Below are 27225 nucleotides of genomic sequence, written 5' to 3'. Positions count from 1 at the left end.
GCCTTGGACCTTCTGGTACTTTCCCTCTAATCCACTCTGGTGGGTGAGAAACTTGTCTCAGCCGGCCACAGCTAACACTCTGAAGAGGGGCACTGTAAAATTGATGATTTCCTTATTTTTTCCCAAAAATGTAGTCTTACCGAAAACTCATGACTTTTATATCATATTAGTATTTTAAGTGGAGAATCTTCTTATGAAAATGTCTTTGACAATGGTAATAATGCCCCAAATCCTTCTGTTCTGATCTCTATTTCTGTTTTGATACTATATTTCTGTTTTGATACTATACTTCTGTTATGATACTATACTTCTGTGTACAGGCTTTCTGTGTCACCTGTTCACAGTCCCTTTAAGTAACTGAACAGGTTAAAACAACCTTCGTAGACTCTCCCAAATCCATAATAGAAACTATCAATGAATTTAGCTACCTAAAAATAAATAAATAATTAAACAAACAGATGGCTAGATAATAAGCAGTGTGATAAACAAATTCGAGAGGTAAATCTGCAAACCTTTGGAAGCTGCTTGCCACACATGACATGTAAAATGTTAGCTTCTATAACTAACATTCACCTTTTCATATGAGAAACTATGCATGACCTAATTGAAAAAGGAAGCAAAGGTAATGGCCATGTAAGACAGGAGCAGAAAAACTCCTGAAGAGCATTAGAAGTTGAGAAACTCAGTTTCATCCACGGGCACTGAAATGCCAAGTCCAAGGACACATTAAGAAGATTTTTGCAAAAACCTAGATTTTGGGCATCAGATTTTTATCACAAACTTTATAAATAGAATTTTATCACTATCCATAAAAATGTTAAAGAACAGTTTAGTTCAATAATTCTGTTTTGGATCTGTGCTATTGATAATGTTCAGTAAGTATAAAATGTCTATGTATGAATATGAGCATTGAAACGTTTTACAGCAGCCAAATGGAAAGCTGGGAAAAAAAGAGATTTAAGGCCTTAAGAATAGGCCAACTAAGTAAATTATCAATGAATGAATCTGCTTTCTGTGTGCCAACAAAGAACGTTCTGTGTAGCCATAAGGCTAAACAAAACCAACAGATTAATGTCAGCAACGAGCAGAGAAGTAAAACCTTAGTTAAGAGAACATGAATGCACACAGATGTGTACATGTATATATACTTGGAGTTCTAGAGGGGTAAAGAAGGAGAGTATCTCTGGGAGGCAAACTCACAAAATTAGAGTCAGACATTTACATTATTATGTAGCAACCTTTCTATGACGTGCAGGTCTTATATACAAAAGACAAACAGACAAAAAATCTTTTGTAATAGAATTCTCAAAATATAGTTTAATAATACTTGCGTAAAGCTCATAAAAAAGCGAATATGTAGCAAAGTTTAACTGCGGTTCCTTAAGTAAAAGCCCAATCCATTGTCATAGTTCACATCTTTAGGGTCAGTTTCACCCAGTCTGGTGCCCTTTGCTGCAAGACACCGGGAAGGGTTGTTAAACATCGTTAGGAGGGAGAAGCCTAGCTCCATATTAGGGAAAATGTGTTCTCAGTGTGAAACATGTGGCTTCTTTCTCTCCTCAAACAGTCTTAATATGCAGTATTAGTAAGTGTTTAATAAAAAAAATTAAAATCTGACCACATTTGTGAGTCCCTTTAATATTTTCCTCTTCCAGATTTAACAGATGATCGATTGGTATACCATGGCTGGCACTTTCTCCAGCTAAATCACCACAGCCATCCCTGGAAGTCATCACCAGGTAAGGGTCTCATAAGTCGTTTTCTCTAATAGTCAGGTACTCAAGCAGGGAAGAGTAAAATTTCACCTTTACTCTATTTTCTTGATACATGGCTTAGGAATGTGTTTCCTGTAACTTTAAATATCTACGCTATCATAGTAACCATTCATTCATGAACCGACGGCAAACCATGCCAGATAACTGAAAACCTTTGGCAAAGGGCCCTTCAGCATCTGATGGTTGCCCTGTGCTGCATTCTCGCGGTGCATGGGGTGAAAAGGCTAGCCACGAAATGGTTGTGGCCTCATCAGCTTCAGGTCGGGTATGCGTTCACTCAATGTCGGGAATCTAAAGACCGAGACCTTAGCATTAGACCTGCTTGCTTTCAGAATGCCAGCATGTCTCGGAGTCTCTGCTTGCAAACCTCTCCCCTGCTTTAGTGACAATGCAGGGTGATATCAGTCAGGGAGGGAGGTCCTGTAAGCTCCGTGAGAGACACAGAGTCGCAGGGTAGCACACTGGTGCCTTGGAGAATAACACAGCAGTCTGAGACTGTTTTGGAGATCCTCTTCTGTAGTAGACCTGATATTTTTCATGAAGGGGGTCCCTTGAACTCAACTAGTAGGGAAAGGAACCTTCAGCAGCTTCCCTGTTCTATTTAGAGGAATTTAAAAGCCGTGTGTGCCCCTTGGGACACACCGTGATTCTGTTTTGCTGAGGCAGACTCCAGATGGGTGCTAGGTGGGCACAGAAATGTTACAAGTGGCTTTGTTCTTTTTCTCACTGGCATGTAGGAGAATCTTTCTGGAAGGCACCCCAGGGTAGTGGTGTGAGCAAACTATTTAGGGCTACTTTAATCTTGAGAATTAAAATAGTCACATTCTATGGAGTTGTTGCTGTGTATCTTTGGCGTTTGTGTTTGGTGTGTGTGTGTGTAGATAAGCTTAAGAGTCTGGACAGTGTACATTATGAAATTTAAAAGTCAGCTTTGGAAACAAGTGCAATAAATTATATCAAATACTTTTCTAGTTTGTAAGACAGTAAGACAATATGTAAGTTTTTTTTTTTTCAGTACTGGGGTTTGAACCCAAGACCTTATCCATGATATGCTGCTGAGTCACGTCCCAGCTGTAAAAAAATAAAAAAATAAAAAAAAGACTTTTCTTTTGATTCTGAGAATTACTCATTACCCAGGCAAACTTTGTGCTTGTGATTCTGCTGCATCAGCTAACCTCCAAAGTACTGAGGACAGCAACCCCCAGGCCCAGCTGATGTGGTATATTTTTAGGAGTTCCTGTGCTGGTTGTTTTGTTGTTGTTGTTTGTTTGTTTGTTTTGTTTTCTTGTTCATTTGACTTAAATCTAGACTTAAAGCTGGGAAGAGGGACTACTAATTGAGAAAATGCCTCCATAACATTGGCCTATAGGCCAGTCTGTAGGGCATTTTCTTAATTAGTGATTGTGGGATGCACGGTCCATTCCATTGTGGTCGGTGTCCTGGACTGGTGGTCTTAGGTTGTATAAGAGAGCATGCTGAGCAAGTCATGAGGAGCAAGCCAGTAAGCAGCTCCCTTCCATGGCCGATATATCAGTTCCTGCCTCCAGGTCCCTGCCTTGAGTCCCTACCTTGATTCTCTAGGATGAAGGACTGGCTACAAACTGTAAGATGAAAGAAACCCTTTCTTCCTGAAGTTGCTTTTGGCTGTGGTATATTAGCACAGCGATAGAAACCCTGACTAAGACAGCTCCAAAGAGGAAGGATCTCATTCCGTGTTATTTCCCATCAGCCCCAGGTGGAAGAAGCCAAGCAGCTAACCCAGAATGCTCCTTCCAGAAGAGGTTCTAGTCTTGGGCCTGACCCCCTTTCCAACGTGTCCAAAGACATCCCATTCCCGGCATTCACATTAGCAAGAGAACTTTTCAAATAACTGACACCTTGCTTAAGAATAGTAAACACAGATGATACATTGTACGTTCCTTTTTCAAACATTTCATTTAAGGCTACCACAAGCAGCATTCCTCATTGTAAGGAGCTATTTTTTGTTTCTAAAGAGCTGATGGTCTACCAATCCTTCCTAACTAGCAACATTGCCCTGGTTTCCTGCCAACTCATCCCAAAGGCCCCTTTTCCAGCTGTAGGCGCTCTGCTAAAATACAGAAGGCATTTGTTTACCGAAGGACCTTGTGAACTCGGTAATGCCCCTTTAAAATTTCTGCCAACTTACAACTAAAGAACTCTGATCTCTTATTGATTGAAACGTGTAAACAGCATTTTAGAGTTTGTTTTACAGGTCCAAAGTGTTTATGTTAAAACCAACTTTTATGAGTTGGGAAGCCTGCCTACTTGTACATTTAAAAGAATAAAAATCTGGGGTTAGTGACGTAAGAATCTGTGGACATGCACTGTCCGATCTAACAGCCATTGTTCACATGTGGGTACTGAAATTTAAATTTAAATTAATCTGACTCCAGAAAGTAGAAATTCAGTTTCTCGGCTCCGAAAGAGCATCTCGAGTGTTTCTTAGACACGTAGTTGATGTGTGATACAGACGTAGAACGTTCCCGTTCGCACAGACGGTCCCATTTCACAGGCTGTGATAAACACAGTTTTAAACGCTGCAGGGGACATTCGTGACCAGTTAAAGGAAAGTTTTATACTCTTTTTTAACTTGGAAATTTCAAAGTATTTTGATATTCAAATTTTCTTAGTTCCCATTGCTTGGGATACAGCTATCACAGGCTTCTTTATGTGTTTCCTATTAGTTTTTCCACTTGAATCTTTAGTAAATTAGTCTAGTTTTATATTCATGATCTCTTTAAGAGTTGTGCATAGGTCCCTATGTCATCTCTTGAGCTGAGGACTAACATGTGGATGTGACAGCTGGCTTATTTACCTACATCCTTGTCACCCTTCTTTTCGTAAGGTCTCAATTTTCTTGGAGTAGGAGGTGTGTCTCATTTGTTTTAACTTAAATACATCTTATTGATTTTTTTTTTATAAAGAATTTGGTGAGTCAAACAAAATCAGTTGCTCAACACTTTTGCTCAACGCTCTAGCTTTATTTGACGTACACATATGACATATAGTAGTAATTTGGTTTTATTTGTAATGAATACAACGAATCCCCGGTGTAATGTTCTTAAAGTTCTTCCTCCTTCTGTTTCCCCGTGTTCCATTAACGAAATGTCAGTCTCGAACACATTCCAGTCATTATCTCTAGCGATGCAGTTACGTTTATTTCCCGGAATAACACAGTTGCACAAGACCAAACACTGAAAACAAATTTGCCTTTCCTGTTGAAGCACAGGATTTGAAGGCAGCTGTCAGTCTATCTTTCCGAAATGCATGTCATATCTGCCCGTCTTCCAATTACACACTTAGAGGGTCACTTTTCAACCACAGCACGAGGTGGCCTGGAGCCACCTTAGACTTTTAGGAACAAATCCCAAAATGTTTCCAATGGGGGGAAATTTTAGCCAGTGTGTGTGTGTGTTTAAGGAAACTAATGTGTAATTTGGATTATGGGGGAAATTATGTAATATTTGCAGTTTATCGATGGTAACTTGATTCCTTTGTTGACTAGCATGGCTAGTGGAACTCTGCCCATGAACATGCTACTTTACATTGGTTAAGGAAGATGCTATAACATCTTAAACTTTTGCATTTCATCTTTTTTCTTCTTCTGGTTCTGTGATGTTACCATCAATATAATATAATTAACATACTATAATATAATACAATATATATGTATACATATTCAAGAGAAAGTATTTCATCAATCTTTGTAGGTAGTTTATTCTAACAATTAAAATTCTTAAGTTAAAAGGAAAATTAACTTCATGAGAAACTTTTATTCAGTATACGCAATTAGTTTTCATTAACTTCATTAATGAAAGGTTTCAAGTCAGGTTTACCTGATGCTGAAGATCCAAGAGGGGCTGTACCTTACCTCTTAGAAGAAGAGGCCATTTAGTTGGGAAACAAACATGATCAGATTTGAGCAGTTGAGTGTTATGGTCTTGACTCAGAGACACACATGTACTTAAGCCTGGGTGTATACCAGGAAGAGGTAAGGAAAACAGTGTCATCTTGCGAGCATTGACCATCGATGGCTGAGGACAGTCAGACTTCATTTAAAGAGGACTGCTATAAATCCTTTCGTCGATACTGAATTCCTTTAGAGTGGGGCGGTTACAGCGGGACGGTCTGTTCATACTCCTACTTGTCACCGAGCCCACTGTCCTTGGTGCCCATACTCCACACAGTTACTTAACTGTCTAATGCCCTGGCGTTTCACTTTTCAGTTGTCAGGTATGAGGTAACTGTTAAGTTTCTTTCCTCCTACTACAAATTGGGAATATCAAGTAAGTGTTATGGCGTAGTGAGTCCTCAACGAAGAGGACAGCACACACGTGGTGCCCTGATTCAGGCATGCACTTGGCAGTAGATTCTGCTGTCAATCAATCGGTACTTGTGAACACCTGAGCACTAGGTAGCGTGAGAACACAGCTGTGAACAGAGAGAAAAGTCTCAGGACCCATGTCTAGGATGATGGCTCATTTGGGAAAGTACCTTCTGTGTAAGCATGAGGACATGAGTTTGGGTCCCCAGAACCCACAGAAAAGCTGAGTGTGGTGGTAGGGAGGGACAGGAGAATTGCTGGGGCTCATGGACCAGTCTGCCCAACTGAAATGGTGAGCTCCAGGTTCCCTCTGAGACATCCTGTCTCCAAAAACACAGGATGGGGAGTGAAGGAGGAAGACACCCAAAGTTGACCTCTGACCTACACACACACACACACACACACACACACACAAAGTGAACCTACACACGCATACATATATACCCCTACCTAACACACACATAAACCTACACTACACATGAGTACATACAAGCAAAAAGAAAATTTAAAAATGTCCTCATACCAATTGCAGTGGATGGAGAGAAAAATCAATTGAGTAAAATGCCTTAGGTGTTGAACAGCACAGGGAACGAGTACAGTTTGTGGGAGCAGTGGGCAGAGGTTGCTTTAGTTCTAAAGTGATGTTCAGAGAAACCTTTAACCAGAAAAGAACTATGTGGATGTTTGGAGGAAGATGGCTCCAGGCAGAGGCTCTGAAACCACGATGGAACATGTATAGTCTTAGGAATGTCAGAGGCGTGGGGTCTGACAAGTGACGTGTAACGCTGCATGACGTGAATTGACAGAAACTAGAGACATGTTTAGAATGGACCTAGGAAAGGCGACTGACAGAATTTTAAATTTAAATGGTTGTAAAAGTTAAAATATTTTGATATGCAATGAATCATTCCCCCAATTAAGGCTTTTAAGTAGAAAGAAGGCCCCTTACTGACGTGGCCTCTGATAGTGACTGTAACTTTAGAAACCCATCTGCTTAAAAATCTGCTCCTTCTGGAAAGCAAAGTCCATGTTTGTGCTTTTGTATAACTTCATTTATACTTTGCTTACAGTTGTGACCTTTAGTCTTGTTTCTGGGACTGAAAATACAGTTCTTCAAATACCAGAGAGTGAAGGCATTGTCAGTAGATCACATTTAACGAAATATTTGGATTCTCAGCCACACTGTAGTTAAGTCCTGGGACATCACCAAGTTCAAAATATTTTCATGGGCTTTTTATTCCATTTAAATGATTTTATCTTCAAGCTCAATAAGAAGATTCAAACTACACAATTCACATTGTAAGTGTCCCCATCCATCCCCATATAAGAGGGAATAAAATTACTTAATGGAAAAAAATCAAATCTACTCACTCTGAAATTATACGGATGACTTGAGTGAGAACAAACAATTCTGATGTTCTTTGTTTTTTAATTGGTGTTGTTTCTCATACTCTTCATGCCTTCCCCCGCTCTGCTACCAGTCAGGACTTCTAATGAGGGCCAGGGAGCAAATGTATTTAGCAATCTGCGTTTCAGGGATGGAAACAAGAACATGAAGATTAACAGTATCATTCTTGTTAATTTGATTCTCTACAGCTTAAGTAAAGGTCTCTGTTGCTATTTCGAGCAACTGGGCCCGAGGAGAAAACGCAGGTGTGGTGCCATGCCTCTTCTGAGAGCCTGCTGACGTACAGGCTTGGGCTGGAGAATCCCTCAATAGTAGGAAGTTATAAGAAAAATGAAACTCCCTTCATTCAAAGAAGTGATAACAGCTCAAGGGTTGGGTGTTCCGTGGGCTAAGAGATTTTCAAAGCAGTGTGAATTCTGATAAAAATAAGAAAACTAATCCTGTTAGTATTACTCTTCAAAGAATTTTTTCCTTAATGCTTCTGTCAAGTAATTACCTTTTAAATAGTTCTAAGCCAACAATTGAATATAATTAGGAAACATGTTAATAGAAAATTTTGCCTTCTAAAAAGCTTATTTCATAATATATATTTTTCCTGCTAAAATGGTATTTAATAAAAAACTAAGCCTTTGCTGGTCCCTTATAAATGATGACTTGTTTCATCTGAGTCTTGGAAAGTGTTATTTGGATGACTTTTAAGCAACTAATATCGACATATTCTTAACTTTTATTATTTTACTTTTAAGACACAGCCTTGTTACACAGCTCAGGCTGACTTAGAACTCTGCCCTCCTGCAGGGATTATGGGTATGCACCATATTCCCAGAGCTCAGAACTTTCCTAAAAGCTGGGTCACCTTGTACACTGGATCACAGATCAGCAGTGGCTGTGTCATATAAACGTACTGTTGCAGTAAATTGAACCAAATTGTGCTCAGAGAACCAGCTTACCTACATTAAGCTGGGGAAAGGGAAGAACGGCGTTCAGCAGGGTCCATGCTTCTTTGCCCAGCTTTCCACCCCCAGTCCTGATTCTACTCTCACTCATTAGTGCCCTCTGCCTTCTCTTCGAATCCCCCATGGAATCAAGCTTAATTAATTGGTCTTACAGAACTTTAGACTGCTCTAGAGATGAGCTTGTGCTGAAGTGGCAAAAAGATATGGGAATCAGCTGTCCTGGTGGTGTGTGGCTTCTAAACTGAAGTATGAACCCAGAAGAATATTTGTGGCAGAATCCCGGCTAGTAAGTACTCAAATCTCAGTCTATCACTGATAAGTAAGCACAGATTTGCTTGCCGATATCACTCCTGTTAGTGAGAACACAAAAGACAGCCATGTTTGGAAGCAGCACACTTGGGAATACACAATACATAACTTCACACAAGGTCTTCCTTTCCCAAACAAAAACATGAAAAGGTTGTTTTGATTGTTCTGAAATTCTCTGCCAGGGCCTGGGTCCTGTTCCTGACTTCAGGAGACACACGCCTCTTTTGTAACTCCAGTGTGTCCTTCGAAACTGCTCATAAAACTGCCAAAGTTTAGCCCTTCTCCTCCGAATTAAGTATTTTTTTAGTTAAATGTCAGTGTCTGGTCATGGTTCTTCTCCTCAATGCTCATGGCAAAATAAGTCAGTTCTAGTTGTGAGTTCCAGCAACACAGGGATGAGCAGATAAGCTAAGAGGGTGCCTGGAATTAAACTGCTGTTCCATTCAAAATAAGAAGTTTTAGATTCCATCCCATGGGTTTCTTTGTCTAGAAAAATAACACCCCGAATCCCCCAAACAACAACAACAACAGAAAAAAAAATCCCAGCATTTGAGAGAATTACAACTCTCAGTGGCAACCCATGGACAAGTGAAAGGGTTAAAACAACGCCTGAGAAAATGCTAATAGTTTCTTTCTTTTGGTTCATTGAATTCAGATAGATTTTTAACCACTTTACTCTGCCAGCTGTTCCAAAAATGGCTTGTGTCTAGTCGATTCTTACTTCTCTTTGAAAAATGATTTATCTTTATTTTCTGTGCATTGATGCTTTGTCTGCATGTATGTCTGCGTGAGGGAGTCAGATCCCCTGAACTGGAGTTGCAGACAGTTGTGAACTGCCATGTGGATACTGGGAACTGAACCTGGCTTCTCTGGATGAGCAGTCAGTGCTCTTAACCGATGAACCTTTTCTCCAGCTGACTCTCAATTTCTATCTACTCTTTTATCTGGTAGAGTAACAAATTAAGCAATCATCCAATTCAGAAAAAAGTGATATTAGAAAGAACTACAGTCCTCTCACCTAAGAATAAAAACCCAAGATTAAAATATTCTCAGCCCAGAAATGATTGATCGTTAGAACCCTCTCAACTTTTGTAATCTAGTTTTAAAAGTGGAGACGGTAGGAGAGTAATAGTTGGGTGAACAGCTGGCACCGAGGAGTGATCTTGTCTGCCACTCACCATACTTTGAGATCACCATGTTATTGACAATGTGTTATATTGCCACTTTATAAATTAAAACAGGAAGAATCAGAAAATAGCGGTGAACATTATTAAGAGGACACTCTCTGATAACCAGGCAATGTGTCCATCTCTTCACTTTTTTTTAAAGATCAAACAACAGTTTTTAAAATATATAGTCTGATTTCTCTTACTGTATTTACTTTTTGACAGCAGCTGCTGATGTATACATTGTTAAACAAGGACAGAGCCAGGACCCAGATCTGGGATTTACTCCAATAGCTTGTGTCTTAGTTCAGGTTCTTAATGCTGTGATGAGACACCATGACCACAGCAACTCTTATAAAGGAAAATATTTCACTGGAGTGGCTTACAGTTCCAGCTTTTAGTCCATTTTCATCATGGCAGGACATGGCACCATACAGGCAGATACAGTACTGGAGAAGGAGCTGAGAGTTCTATATCTTGATTCATAGGCAACAAACAGGAAGTGAACTGTGTTACTGAGCATAGCTTGAGCAAAGGATATCTCAAAGCCCACCCCTACAGTGACACACTTCCTCCAACAAGGCCACACCCACTCCAGCCAGGCCACACCTCCCAATAGTGCTACTCCCTGTGAGTTTATGGGGGCAATTACATTCAAACTATCACAGCTTGCTTCCAATCACTTCTCTCCCAAGTCACAAACCACTAAATATGCAGTACCTAAGATCTAGCTGATATTTCTAATTGCTACTGTTGGTAGTGTTATCTTCATATAAGTAAACATTATAATAATATCTAATTACAGTTTCTACCAATACCATGTCTATGTATTCATTAACATTATTTGACGGCAGAGCGAGAGGCTCCAGAAGGTATATTTGTTGTAGTGTAAAACAGATACTATGTCACATTTCAGTGTGGAAAATTAGTAACTTATATGCCACCAAACATAGGCCCAAATGCAAAAGAAAACAAAGAAACACTTAGCTACTTTGAATAATGTATTCTATAGGATAAATTATTGCACTATGACTCAGTTTCTTTTGGCTGTATATCTGGTCATTTGGGATGTGTAGAAATTGCTAAAATTATTCTTGAATTCTAGCTTAGAGTTCTATATGAAACATTAGGCAAGTTGTTTAATGATATATGGAGGGCACTTTGAAAATATTTTATTTTTAATTATGTTTATGTCTGTCTATACCGCCGACATCCCCCCATACCTATCCACGTCCCCATCCCTCCGACATGAGTGCATGTGTCTCTGGAAGCCAGAAGAGGGTGACAGACACCCTACAGTTGAAGTTAGAGCCAGTAGCTAGCCACCCTTTGGGTTAGCATTCTCAGGTCTTCTGCTAATAGGGTCTATGTATACTTTCTACTTCATAGATTATTGAAAATCATCAGCTGCTTAAACTGAGATATAAATGAGAAAAAATATTTCTTACTGCTGCAAAACTCCATGGACTCTGCTGTTTGCACCATATCCTGTGTTGCTGTGCCCTCTCTGAGATATTTCACATAAATTTAATGGCCTGTGGGTTCTTGGTGGAGGCAAGTTGTTGACTGACCTGTCATCCCTGCAGCAACAGGTGTCCTGGTGAAAAACGAGGTGATCTATTGGCAAGAGGGCAAAACCAGAGCAATTGGATCTGCGTGGGCAGGAGAAAAGGCCTCATGTGATCCTGCCAAGGAGAAAAAAGAGTCTATGAACGTAGTTCTTTGTGTGTGGATGTGGGTGTGTGTGCACATTGTTATGTGTGTGTGTGTGTGCAGGTGGAGGTTGGACATCTTTAGTAGCTTCTCCACCGGAGTTTTTCAAAAAAGGGTCTTTCACTGATTCCGGAGATCAGCAACTTGGCTAGCCGGGATGGCCAGTGAGCTCCACGGGGCCTCATCCTCCCAGTGCCGGGGATAGAGAAGTCCACCACCCCACCAGCTTCCACACGGCTGCTGTGGGTTCACATGCTTGTCCTTGTGTGATGTATTGGTGTCTTTGCTGTTGCTGTGATCAAACACCAGGACCAATGGCAGCTTTAGGAAGAGACTTTATTTTGGCTTACGGTTTTAGAGTTAAGAGTTCGTCATGATGGCAAGGCATGGAAACAATCAGCAGGCGTGGCTACAGGAACAGGAAACTGGGGGCTTGCACTTTCAAATGCAAGCGTGAAGTAGAGAGAGCACACTGAAGTCAGGAGGCCTTTTTAATCTCGTAGCCTGCCCCAGTGATGAACTTCCTCCAGCAAGCTCTACCACCTAAGCCTCTTGAAACAGAGCCACCAACCGGGGAACACGTGTTCAAATATCTGAGACTATGTTCCTCAATCCACTACAAATAACAATCTCTGTGCTAAATGAGCCCTCTTCCAGCTCCATAGTCCTTTCTGAAAAAAGATTCACTATCATTTCCTTCTTTCCATATACACTTGCACTGGCAAATCATTGCAGTATTTCCCTGCAATGGTGGGAAATGAATACAAGGCTTAAGGTTCTTCCCAGACCACATAACAGGGCTAGGACTCACTCTTAGACATTTTCTTCTATACGAAGTGGAGCAACAGAGACCAGAGTTACAGCCATAGCAGAAACAAGGTAACAGCTGGACACACAGGTAAAACTGTGGTTTTCAAGACAGTGGCCCCTATGTGACAGAGAACCATAATCCTGAGGTCACCCCAAGAAGCAAATAAGGAGTTCATAAGTCAGCCCAAGTTTGCTGTCTGTCTGTATTTCAAAGACTACCAATCCTTTGTTGTTGTTGTTTTTCCAAGACAAGGTTTCTCTATATAACAGTCCTGACTGTCCCTGGACTCACTCTGTAGACCAGGCTGGTCTTGAACTCACAGAGATCCACTTGCCTCTGCCTCCCAAGTGCTGGGATTAAGGCGTGCACCACAAATGTCCGGCCCATCAACCATTTTCAATGTGGTACCTTCTGAGTCAGCTGCAAGACAGTTAGTGTACATCCCCAGAGTACCACTTTTGCACCTAGGTTGTTTATTTTGCTAGGAAAACTCTGTTTGGATAGAGATGAAAACACCTGCTCTTTATTATAGAATACAATCTTCCTAGAAATCAGCACTTTTGCAGGGTCCAATCATTCCTGTCCGAGAGACCACGCATAAAATCTTGAACCTCATTCTTCTAGCTTCCAAGCAGCTAACCTGCATATACATGTTATTCTTCAATGGGATTTAAAGATTGCTCCTGAGTTAAGCTATATGTTTCTAATAAAGCAGAAAAAAACCACCGATATGCTAATAATTAACATAATGTTAATATGTTTTACGCAAGCCAGCCTGACAAGCAGTGTGATTGCTTGTCCAGTTGGGAAGGTAAGTCTCATGGAACTCTTCACTCAAATCTATGTAATCAATAGAATGAACTTAGGAAATAAGCTGGCATTGAAACCACAATGTGCCCTTGTCACATGAATGTTTAGGAAATTTCCTGCCTGCAAAGTGCACCTTAGAAACACTCGAAAAAACAATCAAGAAAAACATCCCAAACCAAATATTTCTAGCATTCAGTAAGATATTTCAACTGTAATCTTTTCTTATCAGTTATATAGCAGGGGGCAATTAAATCAGTATGGCATCAGTCTATTCAGACTTCGGGTGCTGAATGATATTAGTTTCACAGATGTTAGAAGAAGCACAAATCCCCCAATCCCATAGATAACATGCTGTATTCATACACACGAAGGTGGCGCATCACTGGACAGCCACACAACAGTCTCTTTTTATAGTGCACAAAATGGAAGGAGGAAGATAAGTGTCTGTGTGGAAGAGTAAGAGAGACGGCAGCGGAGTGGGGCCCAGGCTGCCATCGGGGGTGGTTCTCAGCCTGAGCCAGGCTTGTGTCAGACACGTGGCGACAGGGCAGCCGGGCGGTCTGAGAGCCACAGTGGACAGTCCTCCATCACACCGTTCCTCTGTGTGCCTCCAGCCGTCTCCGTGTTCTGGGCCATGGATTTTGTTGAACACAGAAGGGAGAGTGAGCCGTCTAGCAGCCTTGGGTATTTTTGCTGCAAGTGTTTAACATGTGTAGAAACATTGGATCGGTGTCCGTAGCATCCTGCCAGGGCTCTGCGGCTGTTTTCTCAGTTGTCAAATGAGGCGGTTGGCGCAGTCAGCTGGCAGCCGTGGGACCAGGTCTGCTCGCTAACAGACCTCTGTCCAGTTCCACCGTGTTGTTTGTTCATGTGCTCCAGTGAAAATATTTCCGACTAAGACGCCCCCATAAAATGTGAAATTCCGAGCCTATCTCTAAAAATCCCCCTCCCACCCCCAAGTGCCACAGTTGGCTGAAAAATAACCCCCCTGTTTTCCTGTAAGGCAGAGGTAGGCCGTGGCTTCCCATCGGCTTACCCCTTGCTTGCTGCCTCCTGGCCCTGAAGTATGTGAGGATGAGAACCACGGTGCTCACGATTTCTAGGGATTATTCCAGAAATAAAACGGCAGAAATTGCTGATTTAAATTGTTTCAAGGGAAGCAAAAGACTATGAAGAATGATTCAAATACACTAAAGGCTTAAAATATACTTTTTGGTTAGATAACATGATCATCAATCACCTCTGATAATTGCCATAGTATTGCGTTCGTTTACAGAAACAAAAGGCATATATATATATATATATAATTATATATATATTACATATATCTATGTGTATTTTGATGAAAAAGGAATAAATTTGAATTACAAATTTCCTGCTTTTGCAGAAGATTCTATGACTTTTAAAGCCACATCCAAACAAACAAAGCTGCTCTCCAAGCCTCGATCGACAGTTGGAGAGTTAGACTACACAAACAGAACATCTTTGGTTTGGTTACGACATGAAGCCAGACTATTTACCAAGAGTGTAGTGAAAGTTGAATGTTCCTTGTGGGAATGACTGGGGCTGCTGGAATAGGCTAGCTTCGAAAATAGAGTTTCTGCAAAGGGGACCCTCTTCCTAACAGGGTTTCCAAAACTCTTAGTAATTCTGACATCCATACAAAATTCTAATGAAACTCACAACTCTGCCTGCCCTCGGATGAGCAGAATGAAAGATGCAGAGTTATTTGTCTTTCCACTATTTTATACAGTAATAAAGTAATACTGAAAATGTTACTATCACAACCGGTAGAGTATTGTGTAATTATTAAAAGGGGAAACCGTGAACTCATGTTAGGGAACAATTGCAGATGTTAAGCCAGGTAACCGAAGGGAGAAGTCACATGAATATAAAAGGAGCAGTAAGCAAACAGAGTTCTGGACTCTGAACGCTGTATTTTTAAGGCGTTTTTTTTTAAAACATATTTTATATGACATATTCTGAGCACACTCCCCCTTCTGCATTTCCTCCCAGCTCCTCTTCACCTCCCTGCTTACTCGATTCCATGCCCTTCTTTCTCACTCAAACAAAAACCAACAAATAAATAATAAAGCAAAAATAAGAAACACAACGACCCACAAAAACACAAAATCAGGAAACAAAATATGCAAGCAAAAGACCAATAAAACAAACAACAACAACAACAAGCGCAAACAAAGCAATACGAGACAAAAAGCCTATGAAACCACCATTGAGCTTGTTCGGCCTTGGCCAACCACTCCCAGGCACCGGGGCCTCCCCTGAGGTGTGGTTAACATGCCCAGTGAGACTCCACCAGCAGAAAGTGTTATTTCCTTTGGAAGTGGGTACAAACTGCAGGAGACTTCTTCGTTATTGGTGAGACCCTGTGTCCTTCCCCATCTCAGCACTGGAACCTGGCTGGGGTTGGGCTTGTGTAGACCTTTAAGGGTGTTTTTGTTATTTAATTAGTCCAGTTATAATCGGCCAGCCAGAGGTGTATCTGCTGCTTAGTGAGATGGTTTTGTCTCCTCAATATAATCTTGTAATCACTTGTTCTTCAAATGTTCATTGTTATTTTGTAACTGAGCCTTTAACCTGGCTTTATTGAGTGAGGAACATCATATAATCATGTAATATTAGACTAAAAGAGTTTCTAGCACCATTTCAACTTCTAGGCTTAATTAAGAATGTGATGAACTGATTATGAAATGTAAAGTTTTATTGAATAATTTAGTATAGGTACAAGGAGTTGGAAATAATGATATAATCGTATATCATTATGATGATTATATATATAATGATAATAATGATAGGTAACATTTGATGGTAGCTGGAGAAATGGCTCAGTGCTTAAAAAGCACTTATTGCTTTGGTAGCTCACAGTCGTCTGTAACTCTAGCTCCAATGGCTCTGATGCCCTCTTTTATTAACTGCAGGCATCAGACATTCCAGTGGTGCACCGACACACAGGCCAAACACTCAGAAGCATAAAATAGAATAAGTAAATCTGTACTTAAAAACTAGCACTTGTTGAGTATGTAATATTACAACTATTTCTCCCTTCATTTGATTTAACCTTCATGTTAAGAGTTTATGGTTGATTTTAATTTCGTTTTTGATAGAAGTCTCTGGAAGCATAAAGAGGAGAAATAAACTACCCAATTACACGATTACTCTGAGATGTAGTGAGAATTTTAACCTTGTCCAAAGTTTTTGGGTTCGTTTGTGTCCAGTCAATAGACTAACCATGACTAAGTCAATATTGCTACATGCTGCACATAGATCCTAGCCTGTAGATGGGCTTTCCATTCCTGTCATGTATTTATTGTGATCTAGTCTATCTACATGGAACATATATGTACACATGTTAGGCTGAATTTTACTCAGTCATTCTAGTTTCATATATGAAGATGCAGCAGCAAGCCAGGCAGTGGTGGCACACCCTTTAAACCCAGCACTGGGGAGGCAGAGGCAGGCGGATCTCTGTGAGTTCGAGACCAGCCTGGTCTACAAGAGCTAGTTCCAGGACAGGCTCCAAAACCACAGAGAAACCCTGTCTTGAAAAACAAACAAACAAAACAACAACAACAACAAAACATGTAACAGTCAGCATACCTCTTTATTATTAATTTTGGGCGTATCTCTGTTTCTGCCTTCCTGTTCATTTCTGTACTTCATGGGCTTCTCCATTTCTGTTTTTTTCCTTTGTTGAATTGAGGTTGTTTTGATATTTGATGCAAACACTTTGCAATTGGTAGTGTTTATCTCTCAGGAATTGCATAGCCTGACCTCAAATGCCTCACCAAAATGTTACCTATTCAGCTTTAGCATACAGAAGAGACATCTGTGATAGGCAGTTCCTTGGTGTTTCCATAGTGAGAAAACAGAGCTCTGAATAGGGTGGGGTGAGGGCAAAACCGCCTCTGATTTAACTGCTCTTTCAAACTTCCTGGGGCTTTTCTTCTTAAACTAGTCTACGAGAAGCTTGAAGGAAACGTTTGAGGGCAATGAACTATTAAAATTGTGGTTGCGGAATTTTGTTTATAGAAGTCTATTGATAACTGCTATTTAGAAAGGTTTTATTTTTTTTTCTCAGAAATATTCATTAGCTGTGAAAACAATTACTCTATGTCCTGGTGGATTAAAAAAACAACTTTGTAGCAGGAAGTCGAGCTGAGCAGTGACACTCACAGGCCCCATTGTGTGTCACTTCTTCCCAGCTGTGTGTCTCCTCTCTCCCTGACTTCTCTAGTGCTTGGGGAGAACTTAGAGTGAACCGAAGGCTGAATTTATATGCAAATATTGCCAAGTCATTTTATACCCTGAAGGGTGCATAATGTATTTACTACTCAGTGGCCCTCACGTCCATCCAGTGTCTATCGGCAGAATGCCACCAGAGGGCAGACTTTGATTTCCAGATTTGGTGGCTTCTGCCCTCTAGTGGAGATTTGTGGGCCACTTCAACAGACCTCAGTTGTCTTGAATTCCTGGACTGCCTCTTCAAATCCTTGAGTCCTAAAAAATGCTTAGAGAGACTATTTTCTAGAGTGATCTCATGAGCAGATGTTTAGGCAGTTCTCAATTCTGAGTCAACGTGCCCCCAACACTAATTTGGTCTTTTGAAGGGTTACTCAAGAGAACTGTGTCTCTTGTGAAACCTATGAGTACATAAATGCGGCATATAGTTAACTTAGTGTTGTTAAAGGTAAAAACAATAAATTACCAAAGTTAAAGAAAAGAGGTAATGAAGAGAAAAGGAAATGAAGCAAAAGGAAAGGAGAGAGCAGGGAGGGGAAGGAAGAAGACGGAAAAGAAGGCACAGTGGAGCACTCATCATTTGCAGCACTGTTGATTTCTGCTCCGGGTAGAGGTCCTTGTCCACACTGCTCAAATCCACTTTTACTCTCTTAGTTTGATTTGTAAGTTTCACTCAGTGTATAGGAGATAAGCATCAAAATTAACTGGGGAGAAAAAAATAAACAAATGCTCCCAAATGGCCATTACATTCAGCTGGGTCTGCTTCCTGCGGGGAAATTAGAGCACTGGGACCTTAGTCAAAAACATTCGTTTGTAAAAATTAGGAAGTTGGGCTGGAGAGATGGCTCAGCCATTAAAGACCAATCTCACAACAAACGAACAAACAAAACCCCTAGAAAGTAAGGCTGTTTCAGTGGTTCAGTGGGAGTGACATTTGTCATCAGTCCTGATGGCCTGAGTCCTGTCCTTGAGGCCTAAGGGTAGGAGGAGAGAACAGATCCCTCCATGTTGTCCTCTAGCTTCCACATGCATACTATGTACGGCATGTGTGTCTCCGACAGAAATAAGTTTAAAAATTTAAAAACTAGAAAGCTTTATTTATTTCTATCAACCCAGCTTACTTGTTTCTTCTGATTGAAGGGAAATAATGCTTTTCTGTTTTTTCTGTTGGGCTCCCCCAATCGGCTGAGCTATCTGGAAGAGCAAGGGATTTCTCTGATGGAGACAGGGAAGGTCTGTATGCGTGTTGCTATAGTGGAGTTCGGGCAGTGTGGAGCCGGTGGTGAGAGAGACTAGTTTGTGGGGCTTTGTTGGTGGGAAATAAATGCAGAAATCGCTTGGTGAATGCAAGGACGAGAAAGGCAGAAACCACAAGAGGAGAGTGAATGGAGAAGGTGATGGTTGTGGTGTGGCAATGAATGTCCTGAGCAGCTGGTATCCCATGGGTCACCTGCTACCTCACTGACACAGCCCTTCTAGACAGACACACTCTTTCAAACTTTATCCAAACCAGGGGAGGAGTGTTAGTCACACTTAGAAGAGGAAAGAACTCTCAGACGGCCAAAGCTGCAGTCACGCAGGTCTTGCTCTTGAAAAGGGTTCCTGTCTGACTCCTGTTCAGACTGTATACTAGAAATGGATTTTCATTTCAAGCCGATGTCTGACATCTGGTTACTCATTAATTGCAAATGAGATTGTCACAGGAATCCAAAGTCACCAACAGCAACGGGCTCATTTTAATTTTTGAGTGGCGGAGTGTCGTGCCTTTTATCGCAACCTCTCTTGCCTCTTACCACAGGCTATTTATTAGAAAGTGTCAAACACCCAGTGTCGAAAGGAAAGGAGTGACAGATAGCAGCAGGTTGAACAGACTACAGCCAATGGTGTAGTATCTACGTTTTAAAAATCATATGCAATTCAAGAGGAATTATCGGGGCTGGCAACGTTGTGCAGTCCACGCATGTTTTCATTGCTGTCTTTCAGCTCCTTGCTCCCTTGCTTGTGCTTTAGTTTCTTTTGTTTTGAGTACTGTGTACAGCACTCCAATCTCTCTGTTACTGTTTGCTTGCAGTGAAAGTAATTAGTTATCTGCATCAGAGTATAAATCTAAGAACACCAACAAAAGTCCTGAAATAGGCCTGTCTGACTTTTGACTTCACGGCACTACATAACAGAGTTCATTCTTGAGAGCCACATGATTGGGTTCTTAAAATAGCCTCATGGTTTAAGTTAGTTTACAGTTTTGTATTTGACTACGTTCATAGCTATCCTCATGCTGCTCACAAGTCGCAGGCTGGACAGGCCTGTTAGGACCACATAGCACCTGCCTTTCTGTTGCCAGTGGCGTGTAGTGACATGTAGTGTCACAGTAGACATGGCTGCCACATCAGCATCATCCGTCACAAACAGTATTGTCATCATTTTCCAAATGAAGAAAATGAAGCACACATTAGGTGACAATCCCAACTCCTGAACTTTGAAGAAGTAAACCAAATCTTTAATCCCAGCACTGGTGAGGGAGGCTGAGCCGGTCTGTGCTACATGATCTTGAGGCTAGCCTGGGCTACAGAACAAGAGCCTCTCCCACTCAAAAATGTAAATTATATGCCGGTTGTACCCATCTCTCTTGTTTCCGTCACCATGTCCTTCCCACTCCTTGACCTGCACTCTCCTGTCTCTGTGCTCTTAGGTGGAACCACCGGTTCTAGGCAGTAGCTGGTTCCAATGGTGTCACAGAAGAGGCCAGACCAGTCTACACAAATCAGATAAAGTTCAGACACTCATGAGCAGATGGAAGAAGTGTTTTAGGAGATAGCACCGAGCTAGGTGGTTCACCCCAGTCCCGAATGTAGGAGAGACACACAGAATTTCATAAGCAATTCTTCATCTGGCTTCAGTAGTTTACTGGACTTCCATTTCTGGTGACTGATAAAGGCTAAATGAAGCACTGGACAGTGGACAGTGTGGCATCTCACTGGACTTTGGTTGTTAGCCATGATCATCAGCATTAAGTCACATTTGCCAGTTCAGGTACCTGAAACTGCATCCATGTCTTTTGGTTCTCATCATGGGCTCTCCCCAGTTTCTTGTATAATCCTGGCCCTGATGAAACATGGTTCTGTAGTGAGGAGTCTAGGAGTGGAGGTGGATGGGCGCATGCTCACACTGGCTTCCTATCACATTGGTCTTCCTGCCGTCTGGAACTCTCCAATGGCTCTTCATACTTAAAATGATAAGACCGTTTCCTGCTAACACCAGCATGGCAAGAGAAGATTTTCAAAGTGTGTTGACTAGCCTTGATCACATATCTTTCATCTCAACTTTTCTACACTTTGAAAAAGAAAGACAATAGCATGAACAGTCAAGAGTTTGGGATTGGGGGCGAAGAGGAAGAGCTTAGGGACACTTATCAAGACTGAATTAGAAGGCTGGGGAGATGGCTCAGAGGGTAAAGTTCTGTCCAAGCTTGAGGACCCAAGTTTGGATCCTCAGAACCCATGTAAAACCTGAGTTTGTGGCCACATGCCTGAGGCTTCAACACTGGAGGGAGGAGACAGACAGAACTGGGACAGGGTGCTAGCCAGCCTGCTGAGTTAAAATGGTGACTTCTGGGTTATGGATAGATGCTGTCTCAAAAACTAACATCCCAGTGTCACTCACACCCTCTAGGCCGTCACACGTGCACCTGCAAGGCAAGCTCACCAGCAGACACATGTACACGTTCATGCACCACACACACATACATACACAGCTGAGTTCTTGAAGCCATGGTTATTAAGTAGGAATTCTTAGAGAGGATAAAATTTTAATTGTAGCTTAGGCTCGCATCAGTAGGTTCTTATCTTGAATAACTCCTGAGAAATAGAGGAATTGGGGGGCGAGGCACTTAACTGATATCATCCAAGATTGAGAGGAATATCCAAATTTCCTCTCGTGATCCTCATTTGGGTCTGGCATTATTTTAAGTGAAGCAAGGGACGAGGCTAATTAGTAATGGCAGCACATTTAGCTGCTGTCCCCACAGTTAGATGTCCCCATATAACTGATATGCAGGATTGCGGCTTGTGATCATTTCTGTAAGGTCAGACCACAGTAGATTGATGCTGATGGGAAAAGGATTATAAACCATTGGAACCACTTAGACATACCATACCGCCAGTCTTTATCTAGCAGAGAGTGGATCTTAAATACTTACTTTATGTGCACCAATATTTAAAGAAAAATATTTCTTTTTTACGTAGAGAAATACTCACTTAGGAATTGCAAGTGTAAGAGTAAACAAGATTATCTCCAAGGAAGAAGTTACATGAGGACTCCATCCAAGAATGCGGCACCCCCCCCCCCCCCCCGTGTGTCTGTCTTAAAAGTCAACTCTAGATACTTGCCCCTTAGTGTCAGGTCCTCTACCACATTCCTGTAGTCATGGCTGCCAAGATCACCAGCATGGAAGTGAAGCCTGGAAAGGCCCGGATGATTTATCAGAAGGCATGCTTATCACTCAAAGCGTTAGTATGTCTATAACTTGTAGGGAGGATGCAGGCAACGGTCTGGAATGTCTCCTAGGTAACAACTTTATCAAGGGGTAATGGTGTGTTCAACAAAGGACTGACAGTGGATAATAGGTTGAGGTGAAGTTCCAGTGACCTCATCTATCTGGAAACCAGGATCACTAGACACACACTGAAGACAATAGGAATTGTGTTTTCTTGTTAGCTAAGGCCAGGAACTAGAAAATCTGGCCCCTTTGTGACCAAAGAATAGAATTTCTGCCCTTGTCTTAATTCTATTGCTGTGATGAACACCACGGCCAGAAACCAAATTGTGGTAGGAAGGATTTATTTGACTTACCTTCCATGTCACTGTTCATCAGCAAAGGAGTCTGGACAGGAACTCAAAAACAGGGCAGGGACCTGGAGGCAGGAACCTGATGCAGAGGCCATGGAGGGGTGCTGCTTACTGGCTTGCTCCACATGGTTTGTTCAATTTGCTTTCTTATAGAAACCAGCACCAGTCCAGGAGTGGTACCATTGGTTTGGGCCCTCCCCCATCAATCACTAATTAAGAAAACATTCTACAAGCTTGCCCACAGCCTGATCTTTTTGTTTGCTTGTTTTTCAAGACAGAGTTTCTCTGTGAAACAGTCCTGGTTGTCCTGGAACTCACTGTGTAGACCAGTCTGGCCCTGAACCCACAGAGATCCACCTGCCTCTGCCTCCCGAGTGCTGGGATTAAATGCACGCACTGCCACCACCTGGCCCACAGCCTGATCTTATGGAGGCATCTTCTCATTTGAGGCTCCCTCCTCTTAGATGTCTGCAATTTGTATCAAGGTGCCATCAATCTATCCAGCACACTCTTTGAAGCTGAAAGGAGGCTGCTTTGGTGAAAAGCTGAATGAGGGAGATGAGATGCTAGAAAAACAGACACAATGCATCCCAGAAAGCAGCTCTTTCTATTACACTCTGCTTTGGCTGGAGTATTTTGATTGGGTCGGAGAGACTGCTCATCCATTCAAGGCTAGACACACAACCAAAACATCACTAGAACATTAGGTACCACCAAGTCAATCTAATTAAATTGTCCAATACAAGCTGCTGGATAAATTAGCTCACAATCTAAAGAAAAAAGAGTCCATAGTATCCTAATGGACAATAAATGAACCAAGCCATTACATTTTCAAGGATTTTATTCATATTTCAAATGAGCAGACCAGTGTTTGTAAGTTCACAGTTTGGTACAACTCAATAAATCATCCAGTGCAAATAAACTATTCTCTTTAGTACATATAATCTTATAACTCTTTTAAAAAAGAATTATGTTTTCATTTATGCATACACCCATGTGAGCTTATGCCACATATGTGCAGGTGTTCACAGAGGCCAGACAGGGTGCTGCATCACTGGAGTTCAAGTTTGCAGGCAGTTTGAAGTGTCTGGCCTGGGTGCTTGGAACTGAGCTCAGGACTCTGGGCAGAGCAGCCAGCAGCTCCAGACTCCTGAGTCATCACTCCAGCCCCTTTTATTCTGTAATTCTGACTCTGGAAAGCAATTATCTTCCCGTGTGTCCCTCCACCCTAGCAATGCTTCAGGGAACAACTCTTGCTGAATATCCACAAGGAATACAGTGGCTTAAAGAAATGAGCATTAAGAAGTTTATAGTTTCTATTAAAAATCACCTAGTACTTGTTTCTTATCATTCTATTTTATGGACTCTGCTTTTCCCTCATTTTCTTAAGCACTCTGAATGCTTGGGGAAAAAATTCCCCACTGAGTTGTGCCCTGCTTTGCAGGTCCTCAAATAGAAATTTTATCTGTTCTTTCTTGGAATTTGCTAGATTTTTGTAATGTTTTCAGCTCAGCCCCGTGAAGGGGAGCATCCTTTGGAGGCTTCGATGTCTGGATGTGAACTTCTGTTGGGGCATAGAATGCTCATTGGATGTTGGAGTATTTATTTTATTTATTTATTTATTTTTATTTATTTATTAAAAATTTCCACCTCCTCCTATTTCCCTCCCACTCCTTTCACTCCCCCCCTCCAGTCCCAAGAGAAGTCAGCATGCCCTGCCCTGTGGGAAGTCCAAGGCCCTCCCCTCTCCATCCAGGTCTAGGAAGGTGTGCATCCAAACAGACTAGGATCCCAAAAAGCCAGTACATGCAGTAGAATCAAATCCCAGTTCCATTATCATTGACTTCTCAGTCATCCCCCCTTGTCAGCCACATTCAGAGGATCCGGTTTGATCACATGCTCATTCAGTCCCAGTCCAGCTGGTCTTGGTGAGTTCCCATTAGATCAGTCCCACCATCTCTGTGGGTGGACGCACCCCTCGCGATCCTGACTTCCTTGCTCATCTTCTCCCTCCTTCTGCTCTTCATCTGAACCTTGGGAGCTCAGTCAGTGCTCCAGTGTGGGACTCTATCTCTATCCATCGCCGGATGAACCCATTCATCTTTTTGGGTCTGAATTATCTCACTCAGTAAAGTGTTTTCTATTTCCATCCATTTGCATGCAAAACTCAAGATGTCATTGTTTTTTACTGCTGAGAAGAACTCTAAAGTGTATATGTACCACACCTACTTTATCCATTCTTCCATTGAGGGGCACCTAGGTTCTTTCCAGGTTCTAACTATTACAAATAATGCTGCTATGAACATGGTTGAACACATGCTTTTGTAGTATGATTGGGAATCTCTTGGGTACATTCCCAAGAGTGGAATTGCCAGATCCTGGGGTAGGTTGACTCCCAGTTTCCTGAGAAACCACCACGCTGATTTCCAAAGTGGTTGCACAAGTTTGCATTCCCACCAGCAATGGATGAGTGTGCCCCTTACTGGATGTGGGTGTTTTTAAACCCAATTCAGAGGTTCACTTTTCAACTTGTGCTCTTTTCTAGAGACATACTGGATTGGGTTTACCGGCTCAGACTTTGGCTGGTCTAAATTATTATACCAATGCTTATGGGAGATGCACTTCTAATGAGCAGCGTCAAGGCTGTGTTGAGTCTTTTATCAATACATCACTATTGATTGTTTCTAAGGACGCTCCCTTGGCTTCCCTGAACGATCTTTCACATGTTTGATATTAGTCAGTGTGAACCGGTGGAGCTGAAGGAGAGGCTGACCTCAGCTCGCAAAGACGTTGGTTTTGAAAAATCTTGGAAATCGATCCTCTAGAATGCAAACTCGTTCCCGGCTCATTTCGCTGTGAATGCTGTTGATGGTTTCAGGCAAGTCAGTACAATTTTAGATACGCCAAACATGGGATTAATGGAACCAACTGATTTGTGTAATGTCAAAATAGGGTCAAGAGAGCAAGGAGGGAGGGGAGGACCATTTCCTCCTAGCCCTGGCAGCTAGGGCTCTCCAGAGATTTGCATGCATTAAATCAATTCCTTCCTGCTGTTTTTTAGTGTCTTTTTGTTTTTTAAAGACACTCTCATGTACCCCAGGCTGGCCTCCAGAGATTCTGAAGTAGGTCTTGAACCCTTTATCTTCCTGTGTCCACCTCCTGAGTGCAGCTAGGATTATGCTGCAGCACCACCGTGCAAGAAGCAGAGCAGAGAGGTAAACTGATTAGTCCTTGTTAAGATATGAATGACTGCTAGCCAAAACAATCGTATGCAGTAATTAACTTTCATAAAGAATTATCTAGAAATTATACTGCTATGCAGGCCTAAGTTCAAAAAGTATAATAAGATTAGTGGAAAAGTCAATAAAACTTAAGGAAGTCCTTCTGAGACAAAAAAGAAAAAAAAAAGCAATAGCCCTCCCCCAAAGCTGAGCCCTAGGTTGTACACATTGATCCTTTAACTCTCCATTGTCCTCTCAGCCTGTTTCTAGAGGCTTCCTGCCTGCTTTGCTTTCTTGTGCAAAAGTTGGGTTTGACCCTGGTGTTTTTCTGTGAGTGAAGAGCAGGGAGAACTGATTCCATGAGCCTGACAGAAATCGGTGTGTGTGCCTTAGACTCATCCACCCACTCACTCACTATCCACCCATTGGGTAGCTGGGAAGACATCACCAAGCCACGAAGTAGGATGGAAATCTTTATAACCCGCTGCGGGGCCTGCTTTCCTTCCCTCTGTAAGACACTGGCCACTGGCGTAGAGGATGGGAACAGCATCACAACTGACCGTTCTTAGAATCTGAAATGTTATATGGGGAGGCGGCAGCATCGCTGCCTGTCCTGAAGATTTAAAATGGCAGATGAGCAGCAGGAAAGCAGAGGCAGTGGGTTCATGGAAGCCCATTAGGTGAAAGCTATTTCCTCATAGTAAGCATAACTATTCCATAGATTTAGTTTTTAAAGTTTTTTTTCTTTTAATTCTTCATAATACACAGTGTAGCTTGGTCTCAAGAATGGATTCAGGTTGTATCTCTGGGCAGGAAGGCAGGCCTTTCTAAGCTGTCCTAACGACTGAACAAAGACACAATATCACCCCTCCCATGAGCAAACAAAATGGGCCTAATTATCTGGACAGGAACACATCCCTCAAAAATCTGTCTGTTCCAGTATTCCACTCCCTGGGGACTATGGGGACTCTGCCCAACCAAACGGCTGACCCCCAGCTTTCCTGCTTCCTGTGGACCCTCTCAGTGTCCCCTTCCAGCCCATTCCCATTACCCTGTGCCAGCTGCCAGTGCCTGGTGGCATCCTTTACCTGTGACATGAATTCTAGATGGTCTTAATAATAAAAACCCAGAGTCAGATATAAGGGTTAATGCCAAAGATCAGAGAAGCAGAGAGGCCACCCAATAGAGAGACCTTTTACCAATCTCTACCAGTGCTCAAACAAAAGGGGCTATCTTGTCCTCAGACTGTCTCCTCAGACTCATCCTCAGATGCAGGGATGATCCACAGACTGCAATTGTCTCCACCAAACCTCAGACTGCACTGAGCTCCTGTTTCCTTCCGCCTTATATTCCTCTCTCCACCCAGCCATATCACATGTCTCCACTTCCCTAGAGCTGGGATCACCTTTGTGTGAGTTCTGTTTCTCTTTTAGACAGATTCAGTCTGTGTAGCCAAGGGTAGCCTTGAACTAACAGAGATCCCTCTGCCCCCACTCTTCCTGTCCTGGGATTAAAGGTGTATGCCACCACTCCTTGGCCTCTAGTGTCTTAGCTCTGCACTCTGATCTTCAGACAAGCTTTATTTGCTAAAACATAAACAAAATAT

At 41.9% G+C, this 27225-nt stretch overlaps 1 protein-coding gene across 3 annotated transcripts in view; it reads left to right on the top strand.

The window, feature by feature from the left end:
* The window catches only part of LOC121433907 (type-1A angiotensin II receptor), a 48955-nt gene that overhangs the window by 7414 nt on the left and 14316 nt on the right, over nt 1-27225 (top strand). For 2 of the 3 annotated variants that reach the window (XM_041632576.1, XM_041632575.1), the window contains exon 2: nt 1656-1739. The exons of the other annotated variant lie outside the window; for it this stretch is intronic. The gene's annotated coding sequence lies outside the window, so the exon portion shown is untranslated. The remainder of the gene's footprint in view (nt 1-1655; nt 1740-27225) is intronic. 3 annotated transcript variants of the gene reach the window in all.

The sequence above is a fragment of the Microtus oregoni genome, unplaced genomic scaffold (assembly GCF_018167655.1).
Source record: "Microtus oregoni isolate MIOR12 unplaced genomic scaffold, Mior012 000042F_ref0000377, whole genome shotgun sequence".
NCBI classification, from domain to species: domain Eukaryota; kingdom Metazoa; phylum Chordata; class Mammalia; order Rodentia; family Cricetidae; genus Microtus; species Microtus oregoni.
Note: the sequence above shows the minus strand (reverse complement) of the source record. Positions and strands in the feature narration are given on the sequence as shown.